This window comes from Plutella xylostella, chromosome 31 (assembly GCF_932276165.1).
Source record: "Plutella xylostella chromosome 31, ilPluXylo3.1, whole genome shotgun sequence".
Taxonomy (NCBI): domain Eukaryota; kingdom Metazoa; phylum Arthropoda; class Insecta; order Lepidoptera; family Plutellidae; genus Plutella; species Plutella xylostella.
Window position 1 is genome coordinate 4,152,625 of NC_064011.1, and position 12,894 is coordinate 4,165,518.

Sequence of the window (12,894 nt, forward strand, 5' to 3'; positions counted from 1 at the left end):
CTACTAGTGGCGCTTGAGCTAGATGCTTACATTAATGACCGCTTTAAGTAAAGCATATGTTAATTTTATACAGGAAAAAGATAATAAAAATATATTTTTCTACCCTCAATTTCTAATATTTTTAGAAAACAGTAGATAAAAACTTTGCTATTACAATAATGCACTTGATTATAGCTTATGTAAGGCTTTACAAACAGGAGCTTTCCAGGACCGTCATAGGATTTTTTACAGGAAGCACGTGGCTCCGAGTTTCAGTATGTTGGGACCTTTGATTATATACAACCCTAGATTCCCCTTAGAAGAAGCCATTGCGGCCATACAAAAACTGGGGCACTACTGCCCCGGTACAAATTTCGCTCTAGCAGTGTCTATTGTGTCATCGCCGGTGCTACATGTATTTGACAGTTGGCATTAATTTCAATTTTGTCCTTTTAAAATGCGTGTATGTGCTTTAAAAGTGTGCAGAAACTACAAAGGTCGACTAAAAACGACATACAGGGTCACCTACCATCTGTAAATAATGTATTAATATAAATAATTTAATAAAGTAAATATTGATATAATTTTCGTCGGTGTTGCCAGTTTTTTCTTGAAAATTAATACCAAAAAGTGATGATAATTTATATGAACCGCTTGAATGTCCTGTCGACACCCGGTCGACATGAAAAGTGTACCTTCGATTCTTAAAATTGGAATTAGGTACTTACCTTGAATTCATTTTATCTTATTTTTCTTTAATGGTGCAAAATAAATAGTATTCTATTCTATTCGGCAACTGGTGTAGTGGTTAGTGACCCTGACTGCTATGCCGAAGGTCCCGGGTTCGATTCCCGGCTGGGCAGATATTTATTTAAAGGCAGAATATATTTGTACTCGGGTCTTGGGTGTTGATATTTATATTTAGTATGTATCTATGTATTTGTGTAAGCTATATCAGCTGTTCGACACCCATAACACAGGTTCTGCCTAGCTTGGGGTCGGATGGCCGTGTATGAGATGTCCCCACATATTTATTTATTTATTATTTATTCTATTCACCTTCAATAATGCATGGAATTTGCGAATCCTACGCATTTATTAAAATCATTTTTTTCTGCGTTTCTATGGTTGTTGCTTTTGCAATTTACGAAAACGAGAAAATGTCGGTATTCTTTTGTCATCTGTATACCTAGATCATATATGTCTAAATATTCCGGTGAGGCGAAATTGTATTCAACAAAACGTAAACTTTTACACAACTAAATCTAACATAATTTACTATAGGTACCAAAGGTAATTTTATCACTAACAGCTTAAATTCTAATACACGTACATGTATTATCAGGATACCAAATGATCCCATTTTACGAAGCAAATGAATAGAAATAATTAGAAAAAGCAGCGGAGAGGACTACTGGAAACCAGCAACCTCCTTAATAGTTTACCTCAGGATATACGACAAGAGCCTATATTATCTAAATCTATTTAACCTATCTTGATACAAAAATACCTACTTAAGTTACTTAAGTAATTTGTTTTGTATAAAGATACTTCGATCACACAGACAAACTGTATATAAATAAACAGTTTTGTGGGACACATTGTAAAACTACAATTATTATATAATGTGAACCTAATAGATAAATAAATTATTTAAATTCCACATTCCAGGCATTATTTTTATTACCAGCGGTGGTAACCCATTCGGGTGAGTCGGATAAATCATAATGTAAACGATTTTAACTAATTTAAATTTCCCTAAAAAATATCACCACATTATTATGAATTTTCTACCAACTTAGTAGAATTTTCTTACGTTGCCACATTTTTTCATGTACTCAATGACATGACAGGAGGGAATGACAGTACAGTCACGCACAAAAGTAATAAAATATTGGCCTGTTTACAATGTAGGCGATGTATGGGATGAGTCCGTCTAGGGTTGTAAATGGTCGAAGGTTGGGACATTGTGGCATGTGCGGCGAGTAATGTGATCCGCCGGTACCTATCCGCTGAGGGTAGGCAGGCCGATTCGGTGAAATTGAAGTTTCGTGTAACCTGCACCCGGCCCTGTGCTCCCGCGCTGGCCGCCGTCTCGTGCCACCTGCATCGCAGCGTACACCCGGCCCTGCGCTCCTGCCCTGGCCACCGGTTCGTGCCACCTGCATCGCAGCATACACCCGGCCCTGTGCTCCTGCGCTGGCCGCCGTCTCGTGCCACCTGCATCGCAGCGTACACCCGGTCCTGGCCCTGGCCACCGGTTTGTGGTACCTGCATCGCTGCATAGACCCAGCCATGCACTCCTGCCCTGGCGGCTGTACACCCGGTCCTGGCCCTGGCCACCGTTTTGTGCCACCTGCATCGGAGCGTACACCCGGTCCTGGCCCTGGCCACCGGTTTGTTCTACCTGCATCGCTGCATAAACCCAGCCATGTACTCCTGCCCTGGCGGCTGTGTTGTCCCACCTGCATCGCTGCGCACACCTGGCACTCCTGTTCTGGTTGCCAGATCCAAAACGCCCCCTGTCTGGGAAGAGATTTTATGCTCAGCGGAACCGCCTGCACTATTGCTAGCACGGTCATCATACTCAGCCATCATTATGAGTGACTTATTTAGAAGGTATCGAGTAACGTGCGCTATTCATCAGTGATTTTGGCATATGCAGACGAACGTTTACTGCCAAGGTTGGTCATGTTAGCCATACAAGGGCACACCAACGAAGCCTGAGTAACCACCTGCAGTCGCCGTAGCCGCATCGGCATGGATGACGACAAATCGGGTAACGTGCACCGCTTCTAAAAGTGTTATAGCACTTCAATTTGATGCCTCCGCTGAGGTAGGGTATTCTATTAAAGCAGCTTTCTTCTGAACTGCCCAAGTGACCTGTAGACTGCTCCTGGGGATAGTTGTGCAATCAATTTTTTATTTCGATGTCTCTGCTGAAGAAACGGTCTAATGCAGCTTTTGTTCTAAACTGCCTAAAGATCATTGGACTGCTCATGGGAATGGTGACGCACGGTAAGTACAGGAGCGTTACTCTATACTGATGAGAAACGAACGAACGAGAGCTGTCGTGCAATCGGCACGTTTAATACATACAAACAGATAGCTCGCGCCGCAGTGCACTGAAAGTTCGTTTCTCGTCATATAAAGTGAGCCCCCAGACACTATCTTAAGTGTCATGACACATCGGCAGATTCCAGCTTTGAGTCTTTTCTTTTCTCGGCTGTGAGCAAAGTGAATCCCACCGGCGAGTGTTCAACCTAAAAGCACTGAGCTAATTCCTGATTTCGTGAAAGTCGCTGTTGCTATACCATACCGCTTCACAAGTTACCGAATTTATTATGATCCTACTGTCGGGTGATCATGATCGGAGTGTCATCGCGGTTTCTGAGTGGCACCATATTAGCTGTCTTCCTTATGTCCCAGTGGATTGTGAGTGTATCCGAGCTCTTTGTTGAAAAATGCGTGAACCTCCTACGCAGCAGCTGTCTACTAGTTGTGTATCGAATAAATCGAGTAACGGTGCTCTTGCACGAGACGACTACCTTTTGGTAAAATTATAACTTCCACTATTCTGGGAACATGCATATACCTACTGTGTACTGTGTATCACATCACGTGTAGCCGAAGCCCTACTCAATGTACGGGGCTAGATAATAAACAATGGCAGTCGTCATTAAATTTCTATGAATTTCGAAGGTCATCATTTGGAGCACAATCCAAAGGGTGAAAGTACCTATCATGCCTAAACGGCTTCTCTAATGAAAATGTATTTTTAATTCGATTCTGGCGCAAACGTTTCATAACTATTTTTCAACACTGTATCTGCTGAAACTACTTAGACTGACTGGTTAAGATGCAGACGTGTCGTTTTCACAATTCCATTTTGAGTAATCCTCAACTGTTTTATGGATCTTTCAGTTAGTTACGTAACTAGTTACCAAGTAAAAAATTACTTGTGTCATGCTCGTATTCGCATCTCATTCAGGAGCTCTCTGGCCTCTAGCTGAAGGCTAGAACTGGTATATATATCTACTAAGCTAGTACAGAGTTATAACCGGGCAGCGGTGACGTGGTAGCTACTTGATTTATTAGAGTTTGCTGAAAACTTTCTAAATAAGTAGGGTAAAAGTACTAGTAACTGGCAGTTTAAGCGACTAGCAACACAAAAAAATATATTAAAAATAAAGTATTGGCCTGATTTAAGCACTGGTAGGCTTGAATTACTGGCAATAAGATGACGAACAATAAAATTATAGGCATAAATGGTAAAGATATATGATTAATATTCGATTTTAATTAAGTTTATATCCACTACCCCCAAAAAACCTAGTAACTGGCAGTAAAAATTAGTAACTGTCACATGATGTTTCAGTAACTGGCACCTTTTAAAAAATCATGCAATTAGGTCAATAAGTACTCTAAAATCAATAATATATTTGATATTAGGTAATGTACAATTACCTGTCTAGGTTCTGTACCGGTAAGACTCTATTCTATTCTATTCTATTCTCATAGAGGGTGAAGTTCCTGTACGTGGCTGTCTCGAGTGGAACCTTTGTACATACGTACGTACGTGAGGGCGCTACTGAGCCCACGATAACATCAGCTCCGTGTTTATTATTGTTTTAAAAATACTAAATGCCCTAAAATCATTATAGAAACCAAGTGAATACGCAGAATAAATGTCTATTGTAGACAATAACTGTAAATAATTGTGAAAACTTATTAAATAGTAAAAGAAAAATATGTGTTTACAAAAAAAAATATTATTGTGATGGAATATAGTTACATCCATTTATAAGTGATCAGTGAATAGTGATAAACAAATAACAAGTGAAACTTAAAGATCAATTGTCGAAACTAAGTGATCATCAAGTGATAAACTATTTAAAAGTTAAAATACAATTTGTGTGAAATCGAAGTAAACAAGTCCAAAGTCCACAAACGACTTTTTTCACACTCACATACTGTTACCTATTTTCACCGCTACAATTATCTGCCTCGGTGGTCTAAGCGTATAAGCGCTTGGTCCACAACTCTGAGGTCGTAAGATCAAATCCCGCTGGCCTCCTGGTGTCTCTTTTTTGTTTTTTTTCTTCAATCGCTTGATTAGATATCAACTTCAAGTCGTTAAATCTGAACTCTAACCATGAACTTTTTGGATACAATTACACTGAGGAGACGACGGCGCTCTCGGACAGTAAGTGATGACACTATGGAAAACATTGAAGATTCTAAATTATCACTGGATGGCACTACTAACAGCATGCCATTAATATCTGATGATGATGAAGATGATAAAATTAAAACCCTAAAAGAAAAAATAGAACAAATTTCTATGGAACTGAGAACTGCCCATGAGGAAATATCTTCATTAAATCTAGAAAATGCCGAGTTAAAAATTACAATAGAAAAGCTAAAGAATGATAATGAAATAATGAAGAAGGTAACAAACAGCCTAAAGAATGACATTGCTACTCCGAAGAGAAAAAAGGGCAATATAACAAATAATATTTCAGGAGGACCGATGGGCAACCCCAATAGCACAAAGAAAGAATCATCTATAGCGAAAAAAAAACAAAAGTTGAATACACCTTCACCAACGTTAAGAAATAAGCCATCTAGTATACCAAACCCAGATAAAGTCAATGCGCAGACCCAAACAAATTTTTCAAGACCGAATACGAATAATTCTGTAACTAAAACGACTGTTCACAAGAACCGACGTAACAATGTGGTAATTACAAGCTCAAACACACGTAACGCTTTGTTAGACCAAGCTGAGAAATCCTTAGGACACGGTGAATCTAAGCTGTGTCATTTTAAATACATAAATGGAGGAATCAAGGAGCAGCTTTCAGGTCTACTTGAAAAAACTAAAGACCTTACTCTTAATGACTACTAAATCATGATAGGAGAGAAGGATTTTGAATCATCGAGAAACTATTTCGAATTGGTTACATTTATTCGAGGTGAACTACAAAAAGTTCACAATACAAACATAATTATATGCCTACCGACCTTTCGATGTAATGAATTTAGCACTATGTACAATTGGCGCGTCGAAACATTCAATAATTTGCTGTACATGGACAATTTATCTTATGAATACGCATACATACTAGATAGTAACTTAAATTTGAGCTTCGACAGCAATAATTTTACTGGACAAAGCGGATTTCTCAATGATAAGGGATTGACAATTGTATTTAGAGACTTGTCAGTTCTTATGCAACATATACAAGCATATAATGCTAAAAGTCTAGGAATAAAGGATAAATTAGAGTCTGAGTCAACTTCAGAAAATAGTAATGAATCAAATCTTTTTCGTGTATAACTCTATTAATATATTGCACCAAAATATAAATGGCTTAATATCAAAATCGGATGCATTGTCGGTCCACATTGATGAAATGTTGGACAAAGACATAAATTTAGACGTGATATGCGTTACGGAGCATAATATGACTAGTCATTCTTTGCCGTCTTTAAATATACCAAATTTTACAGTAGCTGCAAGTTTTTGTAGACAAAATAGTCACGGTGGAGCATGTATTATGGTTTCAAAAATGCACAAATACAGAGAATTGCCTGAAGGCTGTCACTAAAGCTGGAAGAAAATCAGAATCTGTCAAATCTAGTGAGGGGGGGTTGAGGTATGCGGGGCGTTCTACGGACAATGACATGAAATTTTAACATAGTACTCGAAAACATAAAAGTGAAGACATGCCACTTTGTTAAAAATACACTAAGTAAGTAATATTGTTTTGTGATACGAAAATATTTATTTTTATTTGAAAGTATTTTTAATATTTAATAATTAATTATATATAAAGTCGTACCCGTGCCGATATTTATACAGGTTGTTGCAAAAAGGGTTTAATACTATGCCGAAACCTACGTGTGCAGCATGTTATTGATGTTATTTCTAAGCCAGGAAATGAAATCAGAATGTAAAAAAATCGCGAAAATATTATCAGAGTTTAATAGTTCAGGGTGTTGTATTAAACTCTGCCCCCGTGTAATAAAAAAAGTATAGTTAGCCGAAAGGGCGTTACTCAGGCGTCACTCTGAAAAACTTTTATCCTACGTAATTTTTTATATTCATGAAAAAAACGCTTCTTCATATAATTTTTTTTTGGTCACGTGACCTTTTAGTTAGACGACCTGTTTTTTTTTTGGTGTTTCAAAAGCAGAACAGTAGTTTGCAGAACTCTGCATATACAGGGTGTCACAAAAGGTTACGTAGCTGGCAAAGGGATATGGGGAGGTCACCAGAAAAATAATAACATGTAAGTACCCCCGCAAGGGAGTACATTAGTACAAGGCGAGAGTGTGTATTTTTTTTTTAAGTACTTATGTGTATTTGGGATATGTTAGAAATAATATTTTTGTTTCTTAAAAACCAAAAAATTTACACCTTGCTGCGCTCTTTTGCTCACTGTAAGTACACCTACAAATATTGCTGTATTAAAAAAAACGGTTTTGTTATAACGATTATAAAAAAAAAGTTATTTTCATGTCAAGGAGTCATTTACCTAATTACGATTTCACTCAACAGCAGGTGAACTGAAAAAATAAGTTCTAGTTCTATCATCACTTTAGATCGCAAACATTGTAACTCCACTTTTCTCGGCGAAAAGTACTCTTTGGTGTCAATAGAAACGTTTTTTGAATTCACATGTTTTCCTCTTTATTCGAAAAAAAAAACTGTATTCCGCATTTTACCATTTGTTTTCCTCTAAACCCCAAACCGTGATTTTTAAACAAGAAAACTTAGTAATTATACCCTTTATTCTCATATACAACGTGCGATGTAGGCGAACGTGAACGAAAACTATGCAATAAGCCTTTGTTTTTATTACTACTTTAGTAAATTACAATAACATACTCAACAATGTTAATTTTTTTTTGCAATGTTATGTTGTTAAATTAAGATCTAATATTTTATTAACATAAAGTTACTTTCAACTTTTTTTTGCATCTATGCGTCGAATCACAGCATGACGGCTGCTGCAGCTTCCTGCTGTCCTGTCCTCCAACCAATCCCACCAGTACTGCAGGTTGCGTCGAATACGAGCCATTCTCTTCGACTTGACAAGACAGGTGCTCCCGGAAGGATCATAGATCGCACGGAACCCGTACCGTATAGAGGCAACGGACTCCTTTGCAACAGCCCCCCAGATTCGGAAGTAGCCCATGCACTGCATGGCGAGCACAGCTGCAGCAATTTTTTCGTACTGAATCATTGGGATGTCATCCCCGAAGGAGGCTCTCAGCCTACCTCACGACCTGTGTGACATTAGAAAAATGCACTGTGCTAACGCCGTTTGCGAGCTTGATTTGCAGGACCGCGTTGTATGCCAAGTTCCACAGCAGAGGGGTCCAAGACCTACCGCTGTGGAACTCCGCAACTGAACTTCTTCAGTGAAAACAAACCCTCTCTTTTCGCATCCTTAATGTACTTGTTAGACACGTATGACCTCTGTCAATTTTCTGCAGATAAGAAGACAAGTGATGGTATACAAGAGCCGCCCTAAAGGTTCGCCCTCTAGGGGATAGAGTTGAACGCGGTTACTATTTTTAAGCAAACAGCCAGCGCAACAACTCGCCCGTGGTTCTTATCCTGCTCCGACAGTGAACGAACGCAAAGTATTGTACCTGGAGGAGCAAGGGGGAAGTTTGAAGGAAGAAACTGACCTGGCAGGAACGGTTGTCCGGCTGCGCAAATGCGTTTGACCTCTTCGATTTTCCACCCGGTCTTCTCCAGGTTGATGTGCTGATGTACCGGTGCGCGGCGTAGAGCTACGTGTGTTGTAGTACGCGGCGGATTGTGCTTCTATCGCGGATTGAGTGACGGGAGCGTAAGGTGCGTCGACCGACTCGAATCGCGGCGGTGGTAGAAGTGGACGAGGGTCGGTCGTTGAGGTGGCAGATGACAGCTAGTGTTCATCTACCTGCAGTTTCCGTTAGGATAGGGAAGGTGGGAAGGAGTTACGAACATCTGTGTACCTGTCTGTCAGCTGTTTGTGTGTGTACCCACGAAGTTCCTTGACCCTATGCCTATGGCCCCAACATAAACCGCCCCCCAAAGAGCCACTAAGCTCTTTAACGTGAAATTAAAATAAAAAAGATGAGTTTCCGAAAAATTAACCATGTATGGCGTGGCTTGAGTGGAATCCACAAGCCAGCCCGAAACCTACAGCTAATGTGCAGAGCTCGTCCCAAAGACGGAGGCGAGATGCGAGACAGGAAACCTGCTGAGCAAGCCGCCAACACCACAAGTGTAGCGTCGGGGAAAGCGCCGACAGCAGGACCCGGATGCAGAAACCAATTCGATCAACAGTTGCCTGAAAGATAAGTTCCCTGGGGTGAGCCCGTCCAAAAATTCATTCGATCACTCGACAGCCCGATGTCAAGCATCGACCCGACCCATAGGACCAGGAGACGACGCGCGGATCCCCAAGTGAGAAAACTTCCCCGGGGCTCTACCCAACACGATCCCTTCGAAGACTTCACTGCTGTGTCGTGTGCGCTTCGCACCACATGCACCTAGAGCAGAGCTCATGTTGCACTGCCCGTACCCCAGTAAGACGGCACCCAGAACCGAGAATGTCGACCCACACAATCAAAGCCCATCACGACGGTGGTGAGAGCCGCGAAGATGCGCAGGTATCAGTCGGAACCGGCCTAACGACTGGAAGGTAGAGCAGCGGAGAGCAGCTCCGGCAAGCGTAGAGTAGGACGGGACCTCTGCGAAGAACTTCAATACTGGAAAGTTCCTCGAACAGAGGCCGTCGCAGGATGCATTGATGCACCAAAGATGCTGGCCCAAGTAGTCACAGGGAGCCGTACAAAACAAACATTCGGCAAATCTCCCTAGTAGTGCCGAACGGTGAGACCTGATAGATGACTGTCTGGATCAGAGTCCCACTGAAACCTTATCGCTAGCCCCCAGTTGCCGTTTGGACCTCACCACGGTGGGGCTGCCGTGATGAGGTGTGTAGTATCTGTTCATCAGCAGGCGTGGATACAGTTGCAGGCCGCATATGGCGCTGGTTGGCCATGCATGCGCTGCGTGGGGCGTCTCCTCGCTGGTCTGCGACGCGACCGCTGCGGGTGGGGATCACCGACGGACACTTGGATGGACTTGTTGGGAAGCGCCACCTTATCTCGGTCTATTGGTGCTTGACCCATCAAGATCCATCCGAAGATAGACCTATGTGCCGTAGGTAGTCCTTCACCCAGCTGGTACGACGTTCCATCCAGGATTCGACTGTAGAGGTCCACGCCTATCAAGAAATCAATGGGACCCGGAACAGACAGTCTATCATCAGCGAGCGTGATGCTTTTGCACCGCTCTAACACGCTCGGACACAAAGGCGCACTAGGGAGATCCCCCGTGATGTGCTTCAGTACGACGGCTGTGGCCACCAAGGCAGGCTGGGATGCACCCTGAGGGGATGCGATCCTACACTCTACGCTGCCATTGGAGCGCTGCTTACCTCCCAAGCCGTGAAGAAGCCTAGAGCTAGTGCGGGGAAGCCGCAACTGCTGCGCCAGTTCCTCTGTGATGACAGACACCTGCGAGCCGCTGTCTATCAAGGCTCTCACCTGGTGTATGTGACCATTGTGGTCGTACACCCCCACCATGGCAGTTCCTAACAACATGGTGTTTTGAATTGAACCATGGCAGACCGTGGAGCCGGGCGATGAGTCTGCGGGTCGACCATCCTTAGGTGCTGTAGATGATGATGATGCCAGACTACATGATGATGATGATGATGATGGTGGCAGGTGTAGTTTTGTGTGATGATGTCCACCACACACCAGACACCTGCACTTGGACGTGCACCTACTTACTGAGTGTGCACGCAAGCAGTTACAACATAAGCCCTGTTGTGCGACAAGCTCCCTGCGCTGAACAGGTGTCAGGGAATTGAACCTGTCGCACCTATAAATGGTGTGGTTACCCCGACAAAGGGCACAAGACACAGCCACTGCAGTGAGAGTCACTGTAGCGTGTGAAGTCCCCGTTTTCACATTGTTAGAGTTGCTTGACCCCCTGGAACCCGAGCCACCAACAGTCTCCAAGACTCTCAACTCTGTTTCCAGAAAGCCAAGCAAGTCTTGGAATGTTGGGATGGTGTTAGGCGAACCCCCTATACCGAGTTCGAACCTACTACGAAGGTCAAAGGGAAGCTTTCTTAAAATTATATGGAGCAACAAGAAACTCCATGCCTTGACCTCAAAACCAAGCACACTCAGAGCCATAGTGTTCTCCTTTAAGGTGTTGACTAGCTTCCGAAGGTTGCCAGTCAACCCTTGTTGACCGAGTGTCACAGCAAGTATGGACTCCAAGTGTGTGTCGGCAATGAGTCTCCTGTTGTCATATCTTTCCTTAAGGAGCTGGTAAGCTATCTCATAGTTCCCATCGGCCAGCTCCAGATGCTTAACTAAACTAAGAGGTTCCTTGTCCAGAACACTCAGAAGGTAGTGCATCTTTTGCACACTGGACAAGTCCCCATTAGTGTGAATCAGACTGTCGAACAATCCAATGAAATTTGGCCAGTCAGTGTAGACCCCAGAGAAACTGCTCAGACTGATCTCAGGCAACTTGAAGTGAGCAGTTGATCTCACTGGCTCCACATCCGCGACGCTATTTGTCGACACTAATCCCTCAGCTATCACCTTAACCGAATAAAAGATCTCATAAAACTTATTATAGCGCTGGTCAGCCTGCTGCAGCACGGTCTCGTCGACAGGCAGACCCTTCAGGTTCAAGTAAGCGTCCTGGTATTGGTCGCGCATCCGCTCCAGATCCTCGAAACGAACCCTGAACATAGATAAACTAGGCGCATCCGATTTTGCCTGAAGTTTACACGCCAACTCGTAGACCCCACTCAAGTACTGCTCCGCAGTGTCCAGCTGGACCATACATATTTTAATAGGGTCGGCTGAGGCACCCTTAACACGTTTAATTTCAGATTTCATCATTATTTCTAATTTGATTTACGACAATAAAAATATAACCTAAACAGTCCCAGTTGAATTAAAAAAGTAATGTGTCAGACGTCAAACTTCTACTCTGTGCTATCCTCGGAATACTGATTGAAGTTGAGTAGTGATGGACACTACTCGACTAACCGATTCTTACCGATTGACCATAGACTAAGGGAAAAAAAACTAAGTGACGTCACGATGACACACACAAAACAGCTGGCTAGAAGACTTCAGTTACGTGCTGAAGTTTAGACAAATGTTTGTAAATAATAAACCGGGATGGACTGGAATAGGGAATATCCGGTTTACGAAGGACCATGAAATGGAGGAGCAAGGGGGAAGTTTGAAGGAAGAAACTGACCTGGCAGGAACGGTTGTCCGGCTGCGCAAATGCGTTTGACCTCTTCGATTTTCCACCCGGTCTTCTCCAGGTTGATGTGCTGATGTACCGGTGCGCGGCGTAGAGCTACGTGTGTTGTAGTACGCGGCGGATTGTGCTTCTATCGCGGATTGAGTGACGGGAGCGTAAGGTGCGTCGACCGACTCGAATCGCGGCGGTGGTAGAAGTGGACGAGGGTCGGTCGTTGAGGTGGCAGATGACAGCTAGTGTTCATCTACCTGCAGTTTCCGTTAGGATAGGGAAGGTGGGAAGGAGTTACGAACATCTGTGTACCTGTCTGTCAGCTGTTTGTGTGTGTACCCACGAAGTTCCTTGACCCTATGCCTATGGCCCCAACAGTACCCACTATTCGAATCCGCATTTCGGATGCCAAACTGACTGTCCGAAAGGTCGAAACCGTACCACCACAGAGGTATGACTCGTTCGAAGAGCTTATCAGGCTCTTACAGCAATCAGATGTGTCGGTACACTGAAAGATAATCTACATGCCTGCTTTATTTATTTAG